Below are 27,771 nucleotides of genomic sequence, written 5' to 3'. Positions count from 1 at the left end.
GGTCACAATTCTCACAGCGTTAAAAAAAAAATTAAACTAGCACTCTTCTGATACAAAGCACAGCAGTTAATCCCCAGGTTGGTATCACAGCTCATGCCACCAACGAACAATTTTCTGAAATGGTCGCGTGAGACACATGGCCACAATAAGTCTTAAAAGGAAGGCATGACCTTTGAATGTCTTACTAGAAATCCAGGAGCTAAGGTAGGGCGAGATCGTCCAAAGCTTTCACTGGAAGGATTACAAAAAAAGCCACCATCCAGCAGCAAAAGTCCACTCCCACGCACCCTAAGTATGAAAGATTGTACCTTGGAAAGACGTTAACAAATTTATACCACCTCCTTACTGAGATCTCAACTCCACAGCTCCTCCAGGCTGGGAGGGGAAAGGGCAACTTGGCCACAGCGGAGGCCACAACTGGAAGACACCCTCCTATCAAAGTGCTATCATCTATCCCTATCTTCCTCTGTGCCCAGATGTTGCTGTCAAGGAACTTGGCCCTCCTGGGGCAGAGACTGCGGTCACACAGCGAGTCTGTTCCCAGCGGGAGGGGAGGATGGAGGCCCTGGGTAGGGCGCGGCCAGACCTGACTCAGACCCAGTCCGAGATCACACCTTGCTCCCAGCCACCTACCCTCTGGGCCAGGCGGTTTGGGGACTGCGCCCAAAGCCATCCAGCGACTCCCGCCAGCTCCCCAGCCCCCACCCGCTCTCTCCTCGCTCTTGCCGGGTTCTCGAGGCGCCTCGTGCCTGTTCTCGGCCGGGCGCGTCGTCTCCACAGGCTACTCGCCCTCACCTGCTTCTGGCACGCGGGCCAGACCCGGCCGGCCCCTCCCCGCCTAGGACGGCGGACCCACGCTCAACAACTGGACCGAGCATCTTTCCACGAGCGCTTCGGAGCGACCATTTATAAGGCCCAAGTCCGTTGGGGCGGGCTTACTTCTCCTAAAGCGCATGCTCATTGGCTGAATCCGCCTGACACTCAGCCCTGGGCCGGCGTACTGTTGATCCTGACGGCGAGCTCTCAGAATCCTGGGAAGTTTGGCGTCTTCGAAGGCGGCGGAGCCGGAGCGCCTCAGAGGATTCCCGAGGCCCGTTGAGCCCGCGGAGTTTACCTCCGCCGGCTGACGCGTCAGCCTTCGCCTCGCGCGCTGGCCTCGGGCTTCACGGAAATGAAAACAAGCCAAGAGTAAAACAAAAGCAGTACAAATCCCCAAATCAAAACAGCTACAATCAAATTCAAGGAAAGCAAAGGTAAATGAGTTTTCTCAGTATAATTAAGCAAGAGTCATTTTTTGGTAGAGGCAAAGTAAACAACTGAATTTCAAGGGGTTGAATTCAAGAAAAGGTGAAACGGGAATCTAACTTCAGTTATAGGATATTTATACCGATTTTATTTTAGACCTTGATAAGCAGAAGTTCGCTGGCATAGAATCCAGCCTTTCTTATTTGGTTGCCTTTCCTGCAAACGGCAGCAGGGGGCACTAGATGCTCTAGTTTCATTCAGGTAGGCGAGGCGTTTTAAACCTTGTTAGAGTTATCAAACTCCAAATGGTTTCCTCTTAGAAAACAGGGCGGTGGTCTGAGTAAAAGGATGTAGGAGGACTTCCCTGTGGCGCAGTAGTTAAGACTCCACCTGCCAAAGCAGGGGACACACGTTCGAGCCCTAGTCTGGGAAGATCCCACGGGCCGTGGAGGAGCTAGGTCCGTGAGCCACAACTACTGAACCCCAAGTGCTTAGAGCCCGTGCTCCACAAGGGAAGCCACCGCAATGTGAAGCCCCCGCTCACCGCAACTACAGAAAGCCTGTGGGCAGCAACAAAGACCCAACCTGGCCAAAAATAAATAAATAAATAAATAATTTTTAAAAAAAGAATGTACCAAAAAGGTAAGAATTTCTGCACTACAACCTGTTGACTAAGGAGTACAGTTTCCTGAAATATTGTGATGGGGAGAAAAGATTAATTACAGGACATAAGGGGGAATTTTAAGGTGGGCTCTGAAAGAGACAGGCAGTGGAGAGTGAACAGGGTACCGCTGACTCCCTGTCCTAGCCCTGCCATCTGGACTCATTTTGAACTTTTGCCAAGAACACGGGACTTTCCGTGCTACTGGGACTGAGAGGTTTCCTGGAATTTGGCACTTTACTATAAACAATAATGATAGTAACTAACATTTAATGAGTATGATGGGCCAGCCACCTTCTAAGCATTTAATCCTCCCAGTAACCCTCCGCGGTAGATACTGTGGCATCCCCATTTTACAGAGGAGGAAACTGAGGCAACTTGCCAAAGGTCATGCACACAGTTGAGAAGTGTCAGATCCACATTATAGAAAAGAGTGTGCATGCAGGCTCTGCAGTCATTCTGCCTCGGCTCCAATCATGGCTCCACTGCATATTTTATTAAGAGAGGAAAGCACAAAACATTATGACTGGCACAGAGGAAATAGTAGTGTTTGCTATTATTATTAAAAGTGGTCCTTGGGCTTCCCTGGTGGCGCAGTGGTTGAGAGTCCACCTGCTGATGCAGGGGATGCGGGTTCGTGCCCCGGTCCGGGAAGATCCCACATGCCGCGGAGCGGCTGGGCCCTGTGAGCCATGGCCGCTGAGCCTGCGCGTCCGGAGCCTGTGCTCCGCAACGGGAGAGGCCACAACAGTGAGAAGCCCGTGTACCGCAAAAAAAAAAAAAGTGGTCCTTGGTCTCCAAGAGTTTAAAATCTACTTTAAGAGGCTGGTAAGATTCATAAGGCAATAGAGATGCCTATTGAATGGGTGAATGGGACAGAGAATAGACGCGTGGAAGTATTTGGAGGAGGGAACCGCTGTGAAACAAGAGTGGTCAGGTCTGGGTCACAGGTCACTCAGCATGGCCCCTGCTTAAATGAGTAACCTGCATGTCATCATTAGAAGGTGGTCTCAGATCCTGAATGGCTTGAGCTAATCACTATAATCCTTGTGTTTGGTTATCATATGGGTGGGTGTGTTAAATTAAAAATGTAGTCAATTTTTATTAGTCACTAAAATTGTCTTAAGGAATGGTATGGTATCTACTCTTTAAGCTGGAGGAAGCATTTATTAATTTATTAATTTTTCAGAGAAAGCATTTATTTCACAAATCTGTTGGATGTTATATGGTCAGGCCCTTCAAGATGGCTGTTCTCCTGCTCTCTGTGCATCCTCTGCTTGACCAGGCCCTGCTTCCCTCACATAACTATTCAATCGTCTTAATTAGAGGGCTTAATTAGTCCCTGGTAACTGAGTCCACCTGATGTCAATCCCCCCCTGTAAATGGTAGCCTCCTTCTCCCCTGAGTAGCAAAGACTGTTGCCATGTCCTGTCCTCTGGACGCAGTGGGGTGTTTCTCCAGGACCCTTTTAGGATTCCCCATGTCCAATAAACCATTGATGCCTCTGTCACTGTCTCTGGCCTCTGCCGTCCCAAGGCTGGACAACTACAAGGCTTGCAGGCCTGTGGGATACAGCCCAACAGATGTCAAGCCATGGAAAAGGAGTCTGAGTTAGAATAGGACTCTGAGAGTTAGAGACTGACTCTCGAGGGGGATGGCAAGAGGTATTATAATTGAAACCTGAAGTCTGAGAGGCAAGGAGTCAGGGGAACCGCATTGTGGGTAGCAGGAATGGCCTGAGCAAAGGCCTTTCGGTGGGGAAAAGGCTCCATGCCTTCTGAGAGCCAAAGGAGGGTGTTCGGTTGGGGCTAGAGAATTGTGAATTAGAAGCAGAATAAATTGGTTCAGGAACAAGCTGTGCTCTTAAAGAGCTGGGCTGAGTATGGTTTCCTGCTTCTGAGCCTTTTATTTAAATCTGGACTGTGCAGTCGCCAGATGTTGCTGCTGGGAAACTTTCCATCATGGGGTGAGGTGTTATCTTTGTGTGCATCTTGCTTTCCATTGGTTGTCCTTAACTGAATTTAACGCTCTGTGTCTGTGTATGCTTAAACCCAGAAGAGCCTCTGTTTTGGATTGAGATGACTGCTGACTCTTCTGCTTAGCAGTAAAAGAATGGTAAAATGGATTTACATTCATTCACTAGCATACTTGTCTAACTTCATCTTCCCCAAAAGATTTCTTAGAATAAAAAATAAAAACAAATATTAAAGATAGCTCAATCTTGGGACTTCCCTAGTGGTGTAGTAGTTAAGAATCCACCTTCCAATGCAGGGGACCCATGTTCGATCCCTGATCAGGGAACTAGATCCCACATGCATGTCACAACTAAGAGTTCGCATGCCACAACTAAGGAACCCGCCTGCTGCAATTAAGACCTGGTGCAGCCAAAAAAAAAAAAAAAAATTCCTGTTTCTCTACATCCTCATCAGCATTTGGTGTTGTCAGTGTTAAAAAAAAAAAAAAAAAAAGCTCAATCTTTCCTATTCTAACGGCCTCCATGGAGCCACTACTGTACTTGTAGTGTAAAAATCAAACATGTGAGAAAGAGGACTTGATATACAGAGTTAATCCATGTGTCTTCTTCAGGTCTCTTTGAGCAAATGACCCTTAATGCAATAAAACTGGCATCTTTGAGGAAAAGCAGATTATCTTGTGTGATCTTGCCTTTTCTCATTACATTAATGTTGCTCTGATCATGCGTTTTAAACAGTGTTTTTAATTTAAAAGAAAAGGTCCCAAGAGAAGGCTTAGGCCAAGAAACAGGGCATGATAATACTTGGAAACATGCAATGGAGAAACATTCTGAAAATCCACTCAACAGTGCAGCGGGACTCACTGTGAAGGTGAAATTGGGACCAAATTTAAAGAAAAGAAAGATTCAGCCCCTTTCTCTCTCCTTTCTTCTCATAGTTCATTCTAAGGGGCTAATTGTTAGAGCAAGTTTAAGTGGTATATCCAACAAATTTCATGGAAAGAGGGCAATGAATATTAAGTTTCTGAAATTCAAACCAGATGTAGATGAAGAGTTAATTTAAAAACAACCACACACCTGTAACACCTTGGGCAGGCTCTGGAACATCTAGCAGCATTTGTATAACTCATCTTTTCAGGCTGGATTTAATAAAGATTTGGGGGATGAAGATGGTTAGGAAGAAATTGAACTATTTATGAAATACATTTTTTTTAATTGGTAAATTATTCCAATTAGCAAAGTGGTTAACAATGCTGGCTTTTAGGCTGGATTTTTCAATTTGTGGAGCTTCAAGGCTAGGAGCTGCCAGGTGAATAAGAAACGGTCAGGGCTTCTCCTGAAATTGACTGGGGCTGTGGTCAAAATGTCATAGGATGCTTCTGTGTCATTCCCTTTTGCAAAGATGTCGCTACAGACAGAACTTTAGGAAAACTTTATTTCATTCATCTTAAATTGTCTCCTTGGAGGCTTCTGAAATGCTTAATTCAGTGGTCCCCAAATTTGCTGCCCATTGGAATCACCTGGGCATCTTTGAAAACTACTGATGCCTGGCTCCCATCTCCCAATATTGTAATTTGCCAGGTATGGGCTGCAACCCAGACATGGTTTTGTTAAGCTTTTTATATATACATGGGCTATAAGAAATAATACAGAGAGATCCCTTATAATCTTTATGTTACCCCATGATAACATCTTCCAAACGGTTATACAATATTACAACCACCTTATTGACATTGATACATGCAAGATCTGGAACATTTCCATCACCACCATGATCCTTCCCTCTTGCTGGCCTTTTATAACCACACCCACCTCCCCACCCAATCCAACCCCCTCCTTAACCTCTTGGAAACCACTAATCTATTCTCTATTTCAATAATTTTGTCATTTCAAGGATATGATATACATGTAATCATACAATATGTAACCTTTGGGGTTTAGCTTTTTTTCACTCAGCATAATTCTCTGGAGATTCAGCCAGGCTTTTGCAGGTATCAATATTTAGTTCCTTTTTATTGCTGAGTAGTGCTTCAGGGTGTGGATGTACCACAGTTTGTTTAACCATCTGGATTGTTTCCAGGTTTTGACTATTAGGAATAAACTGCTATAAACATTAATGTACATACTTGTGTGTAAACATGCATTGTTATTTCTCTGGGATAAATGTCCAGGAGTGGAATTGTTGGGTTATATGGTTAGTGCATGTTTAGTTTTTAGAGAGAATGCTGAAATATTTTTCCAGAGGGGCTGAACCATTTTTACATTCCTAACAGCAATGTATGAGTGATTCCATTTCTCTGCATATTCGCCAGCACTTGGTGTTGTCGGTCTTTTATATTTTTGTGTAGTGATAGCACGTTGTGGTTTTAACTTACAGTTCCCTAAGGGCTAATGAAACACCTTTTCATGTGCTTATTTGCCACCATTTGGTGAAATGTTTATTCATGTCTTTTGCCCATTTTCTAGTAGGAGTATTTATTTTTTACTCTTGAATTCGAGAGTTCTCTATATATTCTAGATAGTAGTCCTTGGTCACATTTGTGGTTTGCAAATGTTTTCTCCCATCTGTAACTTGTCTTTTCATACTTCTGGTAGAGTCTTTCCATAGAGCATAAGTTTTAAATTTTGATGCAGTCCAATTTATCATTTTTTAATGGGTTGCACTTGACATTATTCAAGGACTATCTAGCATTATGCACTAAACAGACATTTGGTCAAATCATCAGAGTCCCTCACTTCAAAAAGCTTTCATGTTAAAACTTTCCATCCAAATGAAGATGTTCCCTTCTGTTGTCTTGTTTAGGTGTGTTGACTTTTAAAAGATGTTTGTGGTTTCAGAGAAGCCCCATGGACATACAGATAGACTTAAAACTTCCAGAGATGTGAACTTCAAGACTACTATTGCTTATCAGATCTTGTCCTTGACATTCTAGACAGGCTTCTTTCAAAGAAAGCTCTTTACTCATGGGGATAAGGGAGTTGATGGATAAAAGAGAAATTTCTGGACTGTCCCACAGAGGCAATACAACTCTCACCAAATAAATAGTTCATTGTATAAAGAAAAAAAGAACTGTTGTCATGATGGGAAGAGGTCAGGAAAAGGCTCAGATGTCCCAAACAGAATTAAAACTCATTCATTTGAATGGAATTACTACTCATTCATTTGAAAAATAAAATAGGGGGATTTAAGCACAGTCCATGGGGATTATGAATTATGGTCAATGTGTCCCCTTATTTAGAATGTTTGGGGAGGAAGAACTTTCGTATAGTCAGAGCAGTGTTTCCAGTTACTAGAGATTTTCAAGAAGACCCTGGACCACCACGTAGCAGGGGTGTTGGAGAGGTGAGTCAGACACTAGAAAGTAAGGTATACAAGGTGAGCTTTGAGAACCTATCTAATCCTAGTGTCTCTGGCATCATGACCTTTCTCCAACGCAAGATTCAGAATATCCTGGAAAGGAAGAGTATAGGTAGGCCTGATCCCAAGAAATATAGGCAAAGCACCAGGAAGAGGCCAGATAACTGGAGGAGAGCCTTATCTAAAAGTTGGATTTATGGAGCTGGAAAAGACTTTGGGGGGTAGCTATCTTGCTCTTGATAAAGAGATGGAGGGAGAAACTGTATTAGATAGACTAGACTGTGATGCCCTAATAAACCATGAAATCTCAGTGGCTTAATAAAACTTTATTGCTCCCTTGTGAAAACTCCTTCACAGATGTTTCGGGTCAGGCATCTCCTTCAAGTGATGACTCAGTGATCCAGGTTCCTTCCATCTCTTGCATGACCTTTCAACACATGGCCTCTAAGGTCCATGGGAAAAGGGAAGAGGGTTGAGGAAAGGCACCGGGCTACTTTAGACATCCAAGCCCTGAGTATTCCGTTCATCACTTCCACTTGCATCCATTAGGCAGAATGCATCCCACAACCAACCCAACTGCAAAGCAGGTTGGGAAACAGAGGACCACAAAGGTATCAGTGGCACACCTATAGTTTCTGCCACAGGAAGCCAAAACCCAGAGGGGTGCCATGACTTCATTATGACCATTGTGTTAATGTTGACAGAACTAAGATCAGATTCTAGATAGGATGACCTAGAGGGTTAAATGTAGTATATGATGAAGCCTTCTATGGCTGGATCCTGGTCATTCCAAGATTCTTTTCTGCCCCTTCCCACTTGGCAGCTAGAACCTCAACAAAACAGAACTGTTTATAGTTCCCAGTGCCTGCTTTGCTCCTGCAGCCCCTTACTTATGTGTGAATACCTTCTACTTCTTCACCTACCTCCTCTTTGCCTACTTATTCTTTAAGACTTAAGCATCTGTGCTTCCAGGAAACTGATTTCAATCTTCTGATGCCCTGCTCTCCAGATTGGGTTAGGTATCCTTCTGCACATCCACAGTATCCTGTCCGCCTCTAACATCCCAGTTACTAAAGGCTATGTCATTATCCATTTTTTATTCTATTTCCTGCCCTAGGTTGTGTGCTTCTTGTAAGTGAAGGACATTATTAAAATTGTAATAATTAAAATTTTTTTTTGACATACAGAAAATCTGACTTTTTATGTACAGTTTATGAAGTTTAACAATTGTATGTATTTATTAGAGTTGAGATTTTCCTGGCACTTGGTATGCTGAATAATTTTGGATTGCATCCTGGACACTTTGAAATTATGTATGAGACTCTGAGTCTTGTCTGAATCCTATAAAATGTTGACATTTCTGTTTTAGCAGGCAATCATCCTAGCTGGTTTCAGGCTTCAAGGTCTGACCAACTTGCTGTGGGAGGTGTTTTCAGTATAAGTTCTATTTTCAAAGCCTTTGCAGGGCTCTTCTGATCTATCTGGTGTGTACACCACCTAGTGGCCAGTCTGACGGTGGGCGGTGATCTCTCCCGTGGTTCATTTCTCAGTCTCCCATAGACTCTTCATGGTCAGATTCACACATACACAGCTTGGGAATAAGCCCAAATTTTTAAACAACTTGAGCAGCACCCCAAGCCGCCTCCTCCCTGAGACCTTCTGAGATCTCCCTGGTGCTCTCTGGTTCCCCGAAGTGTCCCTTTTTGACCCTCATCTGCTGTGCATTTCCCTTAACCGTGCCCATGTCTGGAGCTGTTGGGGTCACTCAGTGAGAGTGAGATAGACCCCCATCCATCCCTAGTTTTCTTTTGGTTTGGATATTAAGATCAATAATTCCACACATACAACAATAGAGTATGAAAAGGTTTATTATTCACATTCTGGAGAGAGCAGGGAGAGCTCCCAAGCTGGTCTGAAAATGGCTTGAGAGGACCGGGAAAGGAGGCCGGCCTGGTGTTTGCGATTCTGGGGAGTGAGGCTGGGTGAGTTCCTGGAGCTGGAGCTCCATGGTTTGAACCGCCTGCTAGTTACAAAGGAGTATCTGAGCTTTCTGTCAGTTTTGCCCAGGTGTGTGGCAGAAAGGGAAGGGGGAGTGGTGAGGCTTGAAAGCTGTGAGCAATCAAACATCAGGAAAAGAATCAGATCCATCGTTACAAGGGCCAGATGGCGGGAAGACAGAAAAAAAGCAACGCGTTTGTGCTATTCTCTTGGGCCAGTTCTTCTGATTAGAGAGGAAGATTCCTCTCCCTCAGAGCTTTTAGGTACCTGTGGGCCATCACAGTCTAGGATGTGTGAGAGATTAAGGAAAAGAAAAAGAAGGAAAAAGAAAAATGGGGAATTTTCCCCATTCTCTCTGAATGTCAGGAGACCTCTTTCTCACTTCTCGTGTCAGAACTAAAGGGCATCTCCTGGAGCCTTCATTCTCCATCCTTGCCAAGGCTCACCTCTAGGTCTGGGGCTGCCCTGAGGCGAGACCAGGCCAGGGGATACCAGAGGGAAAAAAAGTGTCAGACTCACCACCAGTACAGTGGTACTTCAAATTCTAGTCTTGTCTCCAATCCACCTGCTACTACTTACTTTTCATGGTAAATACCTGCTCCGTGTATTCCGTCCAGGTTTTATAGCTGCATTCGGTGGAAGATGCAAGGCTGCCTACCCCATCTGACATAGAACCAGAATCTATCTAATTTCATTTTCCTCACCTGGGCCTGGCACAGGGCCTGGCTTATGGAAGAGACTTAACAAAGTGAACGGATGAATGAACGAGTGAACAAATCAGTCATATGATTTAGTTACAAATAACACAGAAATACTCATGTTTCCAAAGAACAGATTTCTGATGACCATTCCATGGTCAATTCTTCTCTCTTCTCTTCCTGGGAGAGTGAGGCATACAGAACAGATCTAGCCTGAGTTTATTAAAAAAATAATTTTTCTTGTTGAATCTTTAAATCAGGTACGTATTTCAAAAACCAAAGTTGCTACCTCTTTGGAAAGGGTTTGGGTTGCATAGGTTTCAATGAACTTTCTTAAACTCTTTTACCTGTTCTAGGATTAAAAGAAAATAAAATGAAATTGACGAGGTACTTCCTTTAGTTGTACGTGTTTACAGCCTAATTACCACCTAAACAGGCTGAACAGTAAGTTTAAAAAAACTGCAGAGCTCTATTGCCCATTCATCCATCTGCATATAAATTATTGGAATCCATTTACAATCACAATGCAAGAAACCCCCAGGTTCTTGAATAGCAGGCTCTTTTATTTCTACCTCTTTAATCCTAGGCAGCTCTGACCCTTACTGGCAACAGAATTTAGCTGGTGAGTTCAACATGCAATCGGCTAGGGTTCATCTTTTCCATTCTTGAAGTTGGCTTTGACAGGGACCACAGGAGTCAATGGGACCTCTGTGCGTGGATGGGATTCCCAGGAGAGTCAGGAAGGGATGGATGATTCATGAGATAAAACATCCCAAAGGGACTCCGCTTCCCTTTTAATTTTGTGCCCGTGTGAGGAATTTTGAAAACTGATGCTGCTGAAGACAAAATTCCCATCATGAGCTAAACAGGATCCCTGACAGAGAGGAAACACAAGCTTCTGAGAACCAGGATCCAGTTCTCTTTACATAGAGGCCACACCGGTGGAGAAGGGCACCCAGCCAAGTAGGGTGCACACTCAAATGAGTTGGGGACTTGACCCCCTTCTGAAGTCCCTTTTTTCACTCCGTCTGATTCCATAAGAACAAATCAGTAATCTGCTCTGAGTGATCAAATGCCATTTCTCTCTGAGTCTGCTTTTCTCTGCTTCCTTTTTGTTCTGTGTGGCTGCTTTGGGTTTTTGAATGGCTTTTTCTGTCCTGATTTATCACAGGTATGAATTGCATCCATATCAGGAGTTCTCTCTTATGGCAGGTTTGGCACCAAACGGAGAAGTTAAAACCCTTCCTAAGTCAAATCCACTTCCAGGGAGCTCCAGGGAACTATCCGTGCACTTTGGATGCAGTGGTTTTGGTTTTATCTGAATTTTGTATAATTTGCTGCAACCTGGAACATACTTGATTATATAAGAATTTTTATCGACATGGGGCTGGTCTGGCCACAGAATCCACTCCCTGCCCCGACCCTGCAGTCTCAAAAGCCCAGCAACCTGCGGGGGTGCATCCTCCAGATGGGCTGCCATTTACTCTAAACTGACTCCTTGAGGAGGGCTCCTGCAGGTAGGCTTTCTTCCTCTGAAGACCAGGACCCCTTAGGGGGACCTCCCTGCCGCCACAACTTTCCGGTTGCTCCCTGGGAATGTTTGTTCTTTCATTTATATATGGATCCGGCTAATGGAAAGAGAATGTGACAGATAGTCTGTGTTTAGGATTTTTCTTCCTTTATTTCTCCTCTCCTCCCGAATGCAGAGAAAGGCAGATTAGAATCATAAATACATCTTCACTGCAGGTATTGTGTGTCCCTCCAATTTTCTTTTGTTTTAGAGATTTTCCCCTCTTGTAAAAACTGCACAAGTAAAGCATGTTTGTTGCAGCAAAATTAGAGATAAAAAGAAACATCCCATTTTTTTTTCATTAAAATATCAGGCTGAGGTCACTTCCCTCCTTCCAGTCTTTCTGACTTAGCTCCTGCTGGCTTTCATCAAGTATTGATCTTGCCTTGCCTTGGGTTGGTGCCCCTAGCAACCAACGTTTTTTTATTCCTAAACCACTGTAGCGAAGGTGCTTTAAGGAAAGTGTTCTCCCAAATTAAGTACAAAAGGAACATGTATCCACGATAGAACAAAACATTTTAATGAACAGTTTAAACCACTCTCTTCTAAGGAGGCTTCTAAGTGTGCCACGACACTGCTTCTTAGGTTGGCTTCCTCTGACCAGCCTTGGTCCTGATATTTCTTGACCCTGGGTGATTTGTCTCTTGAGGGTAGTGTCCAGAGTTTCCTTCTTAGACCCTCTGAATGGTGGTTCCTTGCCAGGCTGACCGGGCTTTCAGCTCCCAGTCTGTAAGAGGATGCCTTTTCTTGCACATTCTTCTTTTTCTTTTTTAAATGGGCTTAAATAAATTTATTTATATTCAAAATAAATTATTTTTGTAAAAAATTTTTATTGGAGTGTAGTTGACTTACCATGTTGTGTTAGTTTCAGATGTACAGCAAAGTGAATCAGTTATACATATGTCCACTCTTTTTTAAGATTCTTTTCCATATAGGCCATTACAGAGTATTGAGTAGAGTTCCCTGTGCTATACAGTAGGCCTTTATTAGTTATCTATTTTATATATAATAGTGTGTATATGTCAATCCCTATCTCCCAGTTTATCCCTCCCCTTCTTGTATATTCTTAACCCCATGTCTCTATAAACTCCTTTTCCCATTTTTGGGGGCCAGTGTATCAGTTATGAACCTCAACTTATAAATTCAGGAAAGTAGACATTTAATATTCTTTTTTCTGTAAACCAACTTATTCTCTACTTCAAACCTCCATTTCATCTGACGGCAGGAGTTTAGTCTGTCAAAGTGGGCTTCATACATGCGTACATATCCACCTAGTCTGGGTCACCATCTATCCATGCTGGCCTCCCCCCTATTATGCCTGCTCCTACCTGGCCTTTGGACTGTTCTGGTCACTGCTAAGTGATCCCTGACCCAAGGCCATGCCCAGTTCCAGCTTGCTCTCAGCTCAACTTCTTACTACTTTGAGTGCAAAGGATGGGTCTTCTTTTCCCACACGGTGCTGGGAAAAGCAAAAATCTCCGTGGGGCTAGCTGTGCACTTCCTTTCATCTCTGCTATTCTGGGGTGCAGAGGTCTCCGTGGGCTATTTCAAGCCCGTGTTTGGGGCAGCTACATCCTTTGCCAGACTCCATGCAAAATGAAAACACCGAGCTGGGTTGGGGCTGGGGAAGTCAACATCCCCTTCCCACGGGCCCACAGTGCCCGCCACGGCGGACAGCCAGTCCTCACGGGATGGCCACCTTCACGCCGGTACACATGTACATACTCAGTCCCTGGATGGGTGGGCAAGAGACCTCACCAGGTTGCACACTCCACGATGCCTGTGGTACCCCCAGCCTGAGGCCAAAAGGCAGATTCCTTGAATCCCACCCCCAGATGCCATGGGGTGGGCGCACCAGGCCCTGATGCCCCCAGTGCCCACAACCGCGCCCAAGCCCGCACCAGTTGTGGAGAGAGCTAGTGGAGCACGGCCCAAGCAAAGGGAGGCTGGCAGGGCCTGTGGCACCAGGGTACGGGAGGTGGGCGGGGGGGGGAACGTCAGGGATCCCAAGCCAGACACAGTGGAAGTAGGATGCACAAGAGCTGAGGCTCCAAGCCCCCGGTGCAAGCTCCAGTGTCCTGTGGTCTGCTTTACAAGTCACAGGTGCAAAGCTAAAACTATTAGGAATTTCAAGGCAGCCACTGCAGAGCATCAGACCCAAGTGCGAGGGCCTTCTGGGAGCGGTGCCCTGTGTGCGGTAGTGGCCACACAGCCAAACAGGCTGGCCTGTGTGATTAGACACACAAAAGCTGGAAATAGACTTCTTGCTTCTTGTACTACCTCAGCCCTTCCTTGGTGCAGTGAGAATAAAAGGGTTCTAGCAATGGGGTCGGGGGAGAGGTCTGCACCTCTAGGAGAACGTCTAGGGGACGTTCCTAGAGTAATAGGAATTATCAGAAAGAAAAAAAACCCTGAATTCATATATTAAAAATGTTTTCCCACCACACAAGCATCAACAGATCCTAGCCCTCCTGGACCCCTGGCTGTAGTCCCGCATCTGATTCACTAGTGGGCTCACCTGTGGGGCACCAGGGGCCCTTCCACCATTGCCCAAGCTGCACCTCCAGCTCTGGCCAGCATCTCTGCTGGGGGATGAGGTAGGAGGTGGAAGGAAGTAGTCTACTCCTAGTCTACTAGTATCTAGGACTAGGGCAGTGCAGTGTGGAGGTTTCATGTCAGCTGGCCAAGCTCTCTCAGAGGTGTATTTTAAAATCTAAACCTGATCTTCAAAGTGGGGTGCCACCCAGACAGAACTGCAGCATCAGCATCAGTTGGGAACTTTTTAGAAATGCAAATTCTCAGGCCCTGCCCCAGACCCACTGTAGCTGAGGCTCTGGGGATGGGGCCAGCAGTCTGTTTTAACAAGCTCTCCAGTGAGTCTAATGCGCAGTGAAGCTTGAGTACCACCGCTCTAAATGTGTTACATGGGGGACATTTTTCAGGATTCTTCAGTAAGGTTTCATTTACAATCTTATAAAATGACTATTGGACCTAGTGCTCACTGACAGTTCAGAGAATTCTAAGACGGTTCAGCAACTCCAAGTATGTCCTCTAACCATATGCTACAATATTTGGAATTACTGCATTAGAAGTTTATTCCTTCAGGGTCTCTTTTAAAAGGTAAAGGTTCTACTGGGTAAGTTCATATAAAAGTATCTGTGATACCTGTCATATTCTGCTTACCATGGGTAGGAAGGGAGAGGAGTACATCACAGAATAAGGAAATAGCTGAGCCAAGATAAGCATTGCCTGGGGATGGCAATTTTTCCTAGAGTTGGCATTTCCAGAACTTGTGCAGTTGCTAGAGTAAAACCATTTGTTTGAAATGGGCCTGATATCTTAACTGTAAAATCAAATGAGGGGGAGAGAAGGAAAGAGTGAGTTCAAGGGCGTAGAGGTAGGTGAAACCTCAGTTCATGTGCTGGCACCAACTAGCTAAAATTTTAGATAAGTTACTTAAACTCCATGTCTATAGAATGTGGTGATATAACCCAAAACATTGTATCAATTAGGATTTGGTTGCAAGTGACAGAAACTCCAACTCGAACTGGTTTATGCTGTCAGAGAAGAAGGTTATCTATTGGCTTTTGTAAATAAAAACTCTAGAGATAGTTCTGACTTCAGAAACAGCTTGGACAGTGTTCAGAAGAGGCCACAAGAATGCAGTGGTTCTTCATTTTACTCTCTGCTGCTCTGTGTGTTGGCTTCGTCTTCAGACTATGCAAGTTGGCAGGATGGCAGCCTCAGCTCCAGCCAACATGTCTCGAGGGTTCAAGTCTGGATCTGAAGGCAAACCCTGGAGCCCAAACAAACCCCCAAAGGAGACTGATTGGCTCTGATATGCCTCCCTTGAGTTATGTGCCTACCCCTGAGCCAGTCAATGACCACAGGGGAAACTGTTGCTCTGGATCAGACACCAAGCCTGAGTTGTACACTATCCCTGGAATGGGGGTGGTGGGAGGTACTGCCAATGCCACAAAACCACAGGGGATGGAGGTGGGGAGGGGTGGTTCCCCACGAACATGGGAGGTTGTTAGTGAAAACGGAGTGAATGGAGAAGGGCTGGCCAGGAAGCCACACACGTCCACCTCGAGGATTTCGGTTCCCACATCTGTATTCTGTGAGGTCCTCCCACGGCCCAGGGTGCTGGTGTCAGAAGCCACATTCATCAGACTGCCCTCCAGATGGAGCCTGGGTTGGGCTTGGGGAGGAAGGAATCCTTCTTCTATTTAGGATGACTAAACTTATCCCCTTCAACAGCCCCGATGGAAAGGCTGTCCCTCCTGGCACAGCAGCCGGGCTTCTCGTTTCTCTGTGAGAGCGCCATCCACACCACACATCTGCCGGCCCCACCCGTCTGTTCACTGCCTTCTCCCCGTCAGCCTCCCTCTGTCCCCTAGGCTCCTCTCTTGGCACATCTGTCTCTCTTTCTCCCTTCACCCCTGACCCCCTCTGTCTCCTGTCTGGTCTTCTCTGCTGCCTGTATCTGTTTCTCTCTCTCTATTGCTGACCGGCTGCCTCTGTCTGTCTGTCTGTCTGTCTCTCTATATATATGTCTAGCTCTCTCTGAGCTCCTGTCTCTGTTTCTTTCCATCCTCTCTTGCTGGGATTCTGTCTCTGTCTCATTCATTCTTTCTTATACTGTCTGTTCTTCTCTATCTCCTTCTATTTAAGTACCTTCCTGTCACTTTCTCTACCTGCCCATTTCATTCTCTGTGTCTACTTCCCTTTCACCTGCCTTTGTCTCAGATTTTTCTTTCTTTCTGAAATAGTTCCCACTGCTCTAGACATGACTCTAAAATGTTCACAATCCATGCTTACTCCAAATGTTTCTTAGCCAACAAAGAGTTTATAAGGATGGAGCAAAGACCGTGAAGGGAGGGAAATTTAGAAAGAAAAAGGAAGCATTAATGGGGCACCTGAGGCATAGCACTGTGAATAAGAGGTTATTCAAGCCAAAAAATACACAGTACACACACACACATTAAAGTCACAAGCCACCTTCAGGCAGGCATTGAGCTTCTCCACCACAGTTACAGTTGAGTTTGGTTGAAGTCTTGTTTTTCTTAGTTTACTTTTTCTTAACGGAATAGCTGCTCCCTGGGTCTCTGAGCAGTCTGGATGTCCATAACTGATACACAGTCTCAGCCCACAGCCGGCTAATTTACAACAGGGGCAATGAATGTGACCTGACTCTGCTGTAGGGCACCTTTGTGAGTCCCATCCCGTGGACAGCTCAGCCCTGATTTTCTTTGTGGTGGCCACCCAGGTCCTGATCCTCAATGGCTAAATACACCTCTGATGCCCAACTCAGCAAGGGCTGACATCGGGCCCTTCTAACAATCTGCAATTTCCAATTCAGTAGGAGACATTGCTGGGTTTTGAAAAATAGAATGTTTTTCAAACATTAGAAGGAAATATCTATCCAATAGGCTTGGCACCCAGATTTTATTTCCATATACGTTTAAAAACTGGCTTCACGTAGCATCCTGAGGACTGTCCTTCTGATCTTCAATGAGTTAGTCTTCATTTACTCATGTCTACATTTTCAAAGGTCAGACATTGCCTTCTGCAGTCACTAGCATATTTTTTAACTACTATGATGTAAATGGCAAAAAGAGTGTAAGGTCATAGGATCTTTTTTTCTTTTCTTTCCAACTTTAACACTTAGCTGCTCTATCATGGTAAGCAAATCAACCTCTGTGAGTCCCAATTTCCATGTTAGTAAAATAAAAGATAACAAGTGCCCAGCCCAGTGCCTGGTACTTAATAGGTACTGATTAAAATTCATGTAAGAGGGGGCTTCCCTGGTGGCGCAGTGGTTGAGAGTCAGCCTGCCGATGCGGGGAATAGGGGTTCGTGCCCTGGTCCGGGAAGATCCCACATGCCGCGGAGCGGCTGGGCCCGTGAGCCATGGCCTCCGAGCCTGCGCGTCTGGAGCCTGTGCTCCGCAGTGAGAGAGGCCACAACAGCGAGAGGCCCGCATACCGAAAAAAAAAAAAAAAAAAAAAAAAAATTCATGTAAGAGAATGATGCTCAGCTTTGGCTGCCCATTAGAATCTGCTGGGAAGCTTTTTAAAGCCTGAAGCCCAGGCTGTAGATTAGACCCATTATACAGTGTATAAGACTGGGTCTGAGACCTGGCAGCAGCATTTAAAAAAAAATCCTACCACTCATTCTACCCCAAGTAATTATAATATACAGCCAAGCCTGATAACCACGAATTTAAGAGGAGGTTTACATTAGCTGTGTGATTGTTTTGTGCTTAATAAAGGGTCAAAGGCCCCTTTTTAAAAAGTGTGCTCTTGGACCATAGTCCTCACGAATCAATTTCCCCAATTTCCAAAGATCGCCTGTTCCTATAAGCTTGTCTACAATAAAAAAATGACCCCTAAAAGTTTCTATTTGGTCAAGGGGAGGTACATGTTAAACACTCAGTTCAACAACTCACACTGAATATTTTCCAGGTACTGAGAATCGTGCTAAACCAAAAGCCTCTATCTTCAGAAAATAAAATCCATAACTTCAAAAGGCCCACCACAAGTAAAAAGCAATGCTTTGTAAAACAAAACAAAACAAAACAAAACAAAAACTTCCTTTCCTTAGAACCTGATGCCTTTAAGCACACACCCTGCCAAGTTAATTTTCTGCTGAATATCAGCTCTCCTGCTGCCTGTAATGAGGAGCCTAAGAAGAGGAACAGGAAGTTTACACTGATGTGGGAGGTTTACTGGAAAATTCTGTGCTAAGAAAATAATTTCAGTGGTCAACACTGCTAACAAAAATACATTGGGCTGACAAAAAAAAAAAACACAAGCTTTTACTTTGTGGGACACTGTTTTTAATCGAAAAAATTTATGTATGTACATTTATGAATTTCTTCCTCATTTTGATGATACTTTTGACACTCTCTGGAAATGATATGTGTTTTTATTTTCTTTGTTCTTCACTCTGCATTGGTTGTTCTCGGCCCAGAAAAGAGGTATAATCTCAGAAAGGAAATAAATATATGAAAGGGGATCCAATTCAAGAGTGTCCATCAGAAGCTCCTCTCATCTTAGCGCTGAAGCCCTTGCTGTTGTGTTTGTGTACAGCATCTCACCTCTGCTTCCTATGTCTCCAGCTTTCCCCTCACTCTCTGGATCCCCAGATTCATAGTCTGGGCTAGTTTTCTGCTGGCCAGTCAATAATACTTCTCTCAAAAGAATTCAAACTGGCATCTAGCATTCATGGCCCATCTAGTGGGAAAAGATTTGGAGCCAGGAGGCCAGGGTTCTAGGCCTCGTTTTCTTCCTTCCCACGTATATGACACCAAGCAAACACACAACTTTGAGCCTGTGTTTCCTTGTTTAGAAAATGAGTGATACCTTACCAACCTCGCAGAATTGTTGTTAAGGTTTAGTCAACTATAGGCTTATTTGTACATGTAGTACAAATGTCCAGTGCTGTTTTGTAACACTATTTTCCCAGGTTTGGAAACATTTCACCCTTAATATGAAAAATTTCTAAATGACGACTTAAATGAACCAACTGAACTTTTTCTACGAACGTTAACCTGCAAACTCCCCAGCACACACCTTAGTGCAACCCTGCCCTTTTGGAGCAGGTAACCCTGAATGCTCCAGGAAGAAAGTCAGATTTCTAAACATGTTACTTTGTCCTTTTGTCTTTTCTCAGGTAATTTATTACAGAGATCCGGTTCAGCTTCAGAGATCTGGTGGCTCTGCAGGGGGTGACAAAGGCAGAAATGGATCTTGGATTTAAACAAAAAGGAAGGAAGGGTAGAGAGACCTCGACATGCCTGCCCTCCCTGACACACACCGGGGAGCATGGTTCAGGGTCTGAGACTCATCTCGGCAGCCTGTGCTGTCGTGTCCCCACCACCAGTTCATGGGAAAGCTGGCCTCCCACACACTAGCTGGGTCCCAGATCAATGCTTTCCAGGGAGAACAACAACAAGAAATGGCTTTCCAAGTACACTTTCATTGAAAAGAATAGAAACTGCAGACAATATTTTCATCATTAGTTATTGTAAAATGTTTATGATGTTCTAGGGAGATAAAAGGCGAGGATCTCACAGCCCTCCCACTCCCACCTGCCTCGATCCACCTACAGCCACCTTACCTGTAAAACAGTTCAAACTGGGCTTGTATAAATTCCCCAAAGAAGGTCCAGATTTCAGAGTGTACCTACCTCTGAAATATGGAGGAAGGAACATTCTTCACTCTTGCCCTCTGCTAAGGAGTTAAGGGAAGGCAGTAATATTTACTGAGCTCCTGGCAGATGTCCAGGCATTTTCTCAGATGATATTTAATCTTCATTATGACACTTTGAGGTACATATTCTTATGCCTATTGATGAGGAGACTGAGGGTCAGAAAGATGAAGAAATTTATTCGAGATCCCATAACAAATACGATAATTGGTAAAAACAGCATTCTAACCCCAGTCTACCTCATTCCTTTCATTAATTCATCTTCTAAAATATGAATGGAGGGCTTCCCTGGTGGCGCAGTGGTTGAGAATCCGCCTGCCGATGCAGGAGACACGGGTTCGTGCCCTGGTCCGGGAGGATCCCACATGCCGCGGAGCAACTAAGCCCGTGAGCCATGGCCGCTGGGCCTGCGTGTCTGGAGCCTGTGCTCCGCAACGGGAGAGGCCACAACAGTGAGAGGCCCGCATACCGCAAAAAAAATAAAAATAAAAATAAAAAATAAAAAATAAAATATGAATGGAGAGAAGTACAGCATAAATTACCATTGTAGTTCTTCAGTTGGTGAAATAGAAAAAATATTGACCTTATTTTAAAATCAATCAATCAATCCTGGTTGTTTCCTCCTAAAGGCAATCTTGACCAGTTAAAAAAAGAAACGTAAAAAATGAAACCTCTCTGGTATTTGAAAATGACCACATTTTTTCAATAGGTGTCAATGGGTCAAATTCTGACATTCCATTGAAATCCCTGAGAAGGCTAGAAAATTCTACCTTTGCAAAATTCTAGAAATTTCTCAAACCGTGAGACCTGACAAGGGAGGAAAAAGCCTTTTATTAGAAAGTCAACACACAGTCATTCTTGGCTCATGAACAAGTGGGGAATTAGTTGTGGTGTGTGTCTAAGCAATTTATTGCCAGTAACAAGTTAGCAAATCATTACTCAATTATAATGGAGTACTCATAAAAGTATACTTTCTACTGTTTTGTATGTTTGAAATTTACATTAACAAAAAGATTTATTTTGTTTGTTTTTAATTTTCCCCATTTTTATTGAAGTATAACTCATGTACAGTGAAAGGACCACTTTTTGTTTTTTATAAATTTATTTTATTTAGTTATTTTTGGCTGCACTGGGTCTTCATTGTTGCACGCGGGCTTTCTCTAGTTGCGGCGAGCGGGGGCTACTCTTCATTGCGGTGCACGGGCTTCTCATTGCAGTGGCTTCTCTTGTTGCAGAGCATGGGCTCTAGGCACGTGGGCTTCAGTGGTTGTGGCGCACAGGCTCAGTAGTTGTGGCTCACGGGCTCTAGAGCTCAGGCTCAGTAGTTGTGGCACATGGGCTTAGATGCTCCACAGCATGTGGGATCTTCCCAGACCAGGGCTGGAACCCGTGTCTCCTGCATTGGCAGGCGGATTCTTAACCACGGCGCCACCAGGGAAGCCGGAAATGACAGGTCTTAAGTGTACAGTTCTGAGTTTCAGCAGTCACATCTGTCTGTGTAACCCATACCCATCACGATACAGAATACTGCCATAACCTCCCAGATATCTCTCAGGCCCCATCCCTGTCAATCCCTTACAGCCCACCCCACTCCACAGGCAACCACTCCCCTGATTTCTTTTGCCACAGGTTGGTTTTGCCTATTTCAGAACTTCATATAAATGGAATCAGTATGTATCTTTTTGTACCTGGCTTCTTTCACTCGGCATAATGATATTGAGGCCCATCCATATGTTGTGTGTATCAGAAATGATTTTCTTTTGTTATTTTTTTTTCATTGCTGAATAGTATTTGTTTGTATGGAAGGACCCGTTTTGTTTATTTATTCTCCTACCGATGGACATTTGAGTTGTTTCTAGTTTGTGCTATTCTAGTTTTGAAGCCAGAGCTAGGAAAAGAAAAGAGAGAAAGGTAAAATTTTTTGAAATCTAATTTTCTTACTGGAACATTCTGTTTGGGGAATAAAAGTGCTATGAATGTTCATGCACAAGTCTTTTCTGTATCCAATGTTTTCATTTCTCCTGGGTAAATACCTAGAGGTGTATTTTCTGGGTCATAGGGTAGGTGCATGTTTAACTTTACGAGAAACTGCCAGACCAGTTTGCAAAGTGGTTGTACAGTTTTACTTTCCCGCTAGTAACATATGAGGTTCTGTTACTCTACATCTTGGCCCACACTTGGTGCTGTCAGTCATGGCATCACATGGTGACTGTAATTTGCATTTCCTTGATGACTAAGGATCGGTTTTCATGTGCTAATTGGCCGATCCTCCTTTGTGAAGTGTCTGTTACAGTCTTTTGCCCACTTATTGGTTTTTTAACTTAAAAATCATGTAATCTCAACACCCAGAGATAACCATCATTAACATTTGAGGCTTTTATTTATTTACACAAATATATTCTTTTAAAAAAAATTTATTTATTTTTATTTTTGGCTGCATTGGGTCTTTGTTGCTGCGCACAGGCTTTCTCTAATTGTGCTGAGCGAGGGCTACTCTTCATTGTGGTACGCGGGCTTCTCATAGCAGTGGCTTCTCTTGTTGCAGAGCACGGGCTGTAGGCGTGCAGGCTTCAGTAGTTGTGGCACGTGGGCTCAGTAGTTGTGGCTCGCAGGCTCTAGAGCGCAGGCTTAGTAGTTGTGGTGCACGGGCTTGGCTGCTCCGCGGCATGTGGGATGCTCCCAGACCAGGGCCTGAACCCGTGTCTCCTGCGTTGGCAGGCAGATTCTTAACCACTGTGTCACCAGGGAAGCCCCACAAATATATTCTTTACAAAATTGGGTCCATGTTATATAAACTGTTCTGTTACCTATTTTCTTCATTTAGCAATTGGTCATGAACATTTTTTCCTATCAATAAATACACTTCTATGTCATCATTTCTTTTTCCATGAATGATCATTGCAGTTTTATTCACACTAATGGCCCAAATAGGATGCAACCCAAATGTCTTTCACCTGGTGAGTGGATAAACAAAATGTGGTGTATATCTGTACAGTAGAATACTACTCAACAATAAAAAGGAACAAACTACAGGTAAATGCGACACACATGCAAAACCATATGCTGAGTGAAAAAAGCCAGACCCAAAAGTATAAATACAAACTATAGTGAAAATGCAAATTTAGTGACCAAAAAACACTTGGGGCTGAGAGATGGACTGCCAAGAAGGAAAATGAAACTTTTGAGGTTGATGAAAATGTTCTATATATTGATTGCAGTTGTAGTTTCTTTGGTATATGCATGCATCACAACCTATCAGATTATTCATTTAAAATGGGTGCATATTGAAGCAAATTATGGCTCAGTAAAATTGATGTTGAGGAGATACAATATAGGATACAGGCTAAGCACTGAAGAAAGTGGGTCAAGCATGGCTGACACAGTTAAAGAAAGGAGCAGAATTAACTTGAGATAAGAAAGTAGAGTTTTGATCTCAGAAAAAGAAAAGTTTTAAGTTGAATTAGGGCTCTTCATTAAACCCCATTAAAGTTTAGGCTGGAAGGGTGATTTATTCCTCACAGCATACAAAAAAAGATTGAACAGCTGGAACCAGACCCAAGGCTGTCCCTTTTGGTCCTTTGGCTAGAGCCAGCAGGCTTTTCTAGAGCACGTGTGTGTGTGTGTGTGTGTGTGTGTGTGTGTGTGTGTGTGTGTATGTGTGTGTATCTGTGTGTGTGCATGTGCGCAGCCATTGGCATTTCCAGATTGCTGGCTTCTCCAGCATCCAGTCTGGGATATATGAGGCAAAAAGAAAACCCAGGGAACTTACCACCTTGTTCCTCAGTTCCTGAGGTCTATAGCTGGTCTGCCTTTCCCCCACCTTTCGGACTATTCTTATCTTTGCTTTATATAGAATGTCCAGAGTTTTTAGCTGTACTTAGCAGGAGTATGGGAAAAGTTTGTCTACTCCATCTTTCTGAAAGTAGAAATCTTCTTGACTACTTTTTAAAAATTGGTTTGTTCTGCTTTTAATTATTGAGTCATGAGAGTTGCTCATATATTCTGGATACAAGTCCTTTGTCAGATATGTATGTTATGAATATTTTCTCCCACATATAGTTTGCTTATTCAATGTCTTTTTTTTTTTTTTGGCCTCGCTGCACGGCTTGCGGGATTTCAGTTCCCTGACCAGGGACTGAACCCGGGCCATGGCAGTGAAAGCCCAGAATCCTAATCACTAGGCCACCAAGGAACTCTCTTCAGTGTCTTAACAGGGTCTTTTGATGAACAGAAGTTTTAAATTTCGATTAAGTCAATTTTCTCAATTTGTTTCTTTTATGATTAGTGCTTTGTGGGTCCTGACAAAGAAATATTTGCAAAGATAACCCCCTGTGTTTTTTTCTAGAAGCTTTATGGTTTCTGCTTTTACATTAAAAGCTATGATCCATCTCAAACTATTTTTTGTGTTTGGTGTGAGGTATGAGTTGCAATTGATTTTTATTTTCCTTGAAAGCCAGTTGTTTCAGCATCATTTGATAGAAGTATTTTTTTCCCTTATTGAGCTTCTTTAGTACCTTGGTCAAAAATTAATACATATGGTTCTACTCTTATACAATGTTCTGATCCAGTGATCTGTTTGTCTGCCTTTATGCTAATACCACAGTGTCTTGATTACCATAGGATTTTAGCAATCTTGAAATAGTGTATATCCTCCAACTTTATTTTTTCAGAATTGCTTCATCTCTTTCAGACCCTTCAAATTTCCATTAAAATTTTAAAGTCTATTTGTTAATTTCTACCAAAAAAAGTCTTCTGGGATTCTGATTACGGTTGTGTCAAATCTTTGGGTCACTTATGGGGAATTGACATCTTAACAAGAGACAGTAAATATTTCTTTCCATTTTTTTTTTGTCTTCTTTGATTCTCTTAGCAATATTTTGTAGTTTTCATGGTATATATCTTACATATGTTTTATTAAGTGCATACCTGACTTTGGGTTTTTTATGTTATTCTAAATGGCATTATTTTAAGCTTAATTTTTCAAATGTTTATTAGTTAATATATAGAAATACAACTGAGTTTTGTATATTGATCTTGTATTCTGAAACTTTCCTAAATTCACTTAATAGTTCTAGTAGCTTTTGTTAAGTTGTCTAAAGTTTTCTATGTATAGGATGATATCATCTGCAAAGATAGTTTTACTGCTTCCTTTATAGTTTTATGCCTTTTTTTCTTGTCTTATTACACTGTTGAAAACCTCTACTATGAGTGGTGAGAGTGGAATATTTGTGCTGATCTTAATCTTAGGGGAAAAAGTTTTAATCTTTCACTAGTAAGTATGTTGCTAGTTGTAGATGTCCTCTATTGGGTTAAGAAAGTTTCCTATTATTCTGTGTTTGCTGAGAGGTTTTATCATGAATGAGTGTTATATTTTGTCAAATACTTTTCCTGTGTCCATGGAGATGATCACATGATTTTTCTTCTTTATTCTGTTACTGCATCAATTTGTATTCAAATGTTAAACTAGCATTGCATTCCCAGAATAAACCCCATTTGATCATGATAATTATTCTTTTTCCATGTTGCTGGGCTCAATTTGCTAACATTTTGTTAAGGACTTTTTAATCTATGTTCTTGATAATATTGGTCAGCAGTTTTGGGGGGGTTTTTTATAATGTCTTTTTTTGGTTTTGATATAAGTAACTCTGATCTCATAAAACAAGTTTGTAAGTGTTCCCCCCTCCTCTATTTTCTAAAAAGGATTGTATAGGATTAGTATTATTTTCTCTTTAAATGTTTGAGATAATTCATCAGTCAAGTTTTTTGTGTGCATATGTAACCTACCTTGTTTGTTTCCCTTCTTTCAGGAATTACAGTCCTCCCAGACTGTTGTCCAGTGTCTATTTTATATACTTTACCTAGTTTTGTTGTTGTTTATAGTAAGAGAGCTGTGTGGTACCAGTTTCTCTATCATGGCTAGGTCAGAAATATCTAGTAAGAAGCTTGTCTAAATTGATGTTATTATTAGGGTAATTCTAAATTCAGTAGATTCAGTGTATTGCCCTAGTATTGAACCTCCTGCAATAGATTGTCATAATTGCATTTCTATTGAATCTATCCCCAAATTAAATATTAATGCAATTAGTATAATTCAATATTAGCAAAGACTAGTACAATGAACAGAAGTCTAGATTCAATATGAATAACATTGCTTTTACTTACTTCAATATTGATATGCTTTCTTGTAAGGAGTACAAAGTAGCAAAGCTATAGGTAGAGTTATTTTGTATAACTCTGATATGCTTCAGGAGAGTGTTTTGCATTCCATCTATTATGCTTATTAATAGGAGATTAAAAGTTTGAAAGCCATTATTCAGAGACTTACATGTTTCAGAAAGGTTATTGCTTAAATGTGCTAAACTTTTCTAATAAAAAAGTGTGTATAATTCTGGTATCTTAGCAGAAACAAGGTGTTTCCCAGTAGAGAATTTTGCCATTGCATCTTCTATGTGGCTTTGTACCTGGTGCTTCTCATCACGGGATTAGACCATGTAGGAAACATTTTTCAAAATGATACATAATGCTTCAGGTTAAGTGGATTTTTTTTTTTTTTTTTGCGGTACGCGGGCCTCTCACTGTTGTGGCCTCTCCCTTTGCGGCGCACAGGCTCCGGACGCGCAGGCTTAGCGGCCATGGCTCAAGGGCCCAACCACTCCCCGGCATGTGGGATCTTCCTGGACCGGGGAACGAACCTGTATCCCCTTGCATGGGCAGGCAGACTCTCAACCACTGTGCCACCAGGGAAGGGAAGCCCCTGAGGTTAAGTGGACTTTTTAGGCTCATATCTCTCTGCATAAGGAACCATGCTGGAAAATGAATACTTTGCTTTTGAGGCCTATTTTGGTCCTAAATCTACCTTCTTAGACAATCAAATTACTTCAACTTCCTGTTTGGAATTAAGTGGGAATATTAAACAAATGATAAAGTAAAATTAAAAACTACTTGGCAGTTGTGGTTCTTGCCTTCAGTTAGGATAGGTGAAATAGTTTAGCCTGTGCTTGCTTAAAGCACCCCACCCTTTGGACAGCCCCAGGATCTGAAGTCTGCATCCCACTTTTGGGTCCAAAGGGAAATCCTCAGAACTAGGGGTCACCATAGCTATTCCAGTGGGAATTTTGAAGCAGGAGTTGATTAAAAAAATAAAACCCTGACATTGCAGATTGTACACATTGTTATAGTGACACTGTAATTAAGGGTAATGTTACATCCTTTGAAAAATCTTCAATGATATTGCAACATGGAGAACATGTAAGAAAACGCCTACTGATTAGCACTGGGGAAAACTGTTTTTTAAAAAACACATTATAATGAATTGAAACAATATATCCCTTTGTTGATAGCACTGGTGAATTCTGACACTAGTAAATTTTAGCTACCATTACTCTAGACCTTTTCCTACCATCTGTCCCCATCAAAATTACCATTAGAGCCACGGAAGTTCAAAGAATCTTGTTAATAATGTCTGCCAACAAATTCACAATAAAAAAAAAAGATTGATGGTTTATTTAATGCAGTGGATTACAAGCCACTGGTACTTCAGAATCACCAGGGTGCCTTTAAAAATTTAAATGCCCTGGTCTCATGCCCAGATATTTGGATTTGATTGATCTGACTAGAGACTAGTCATCAGTATTTTTTCATAGAATTTTTTTAGATATAATTTACATACCATAAAATTCACACTCTCAAAGTATGCAACTGAGTGGTTCTTAGTGTCTTCACAAAGTTGTGCAACCGTCACTACTCCCTAATTCCAGAACATTTTCATCTCCCCCAGAAGAAACTTGTACCTATTGACTCCCCATTCCTTCTTCCTTCTAAACCCTGGCAACACTAATTTACTTTCTGTCTCTATGGATTTGCCTATTCTGGACATTTCATTAAAATGGACTCATACAGTATGTGGCCTTTGGTGACTGACTTTTTTCACCTAGCATCATATTTTCAAGGTCATACTTACTGTAGCATGAATCCCTACATCATTCCTTTTTATGACTGAGTAATATTCTATTGTATAGCTATACCACCACCTTTTGTTTATCCATTCATTAGTTG

General features: G+C 42.7%; 1 long non-coding RNA gene across 2 annotated transcripts in view; it reads left to right on the top strand.

Annotated features, from left to right (window-relative positions):
* The first annotated feature begins 1,037 nt into the window (after positions 1-1,037).
* Positions 1,038-27,771, top strand: part of LOC131764200 (uncharacterized) — a 77,304-nt gene continuing 50,570 nt past the window's right edge. Inside the window, exon 1 of one of the 2 annotated variants that reach the window (XR_010835114.1) lies at positions 1,038-1,253. This is a non-coding gene — a long non-coding RNA (uncharacterized lncRNA). The remainder of the gene's footprint in view (positions 1,254-27,771) is intronic. The other variant, XR_010835113.1, reaches the window with a different exon arrangement.

This window comes from Kogia breviceps, chromosome 10 (assembly GCF_026419965.1).
Source record: "Kogia breviceps isolate mKogBre1 chromosome 10, mKogBre1 haplotype 1, whole genome shotgun sequence".
Taxonomy (NCBI): domain Eukaryota; kingdom Metazoa; phylum Chordata; class Mammalia; order Artiodactyla; family Physeteridae; genus Kogia; species Kogia breviceps.
This window is presented reverse-complemented; position numbering and strand designations above follow the sequence as displayed.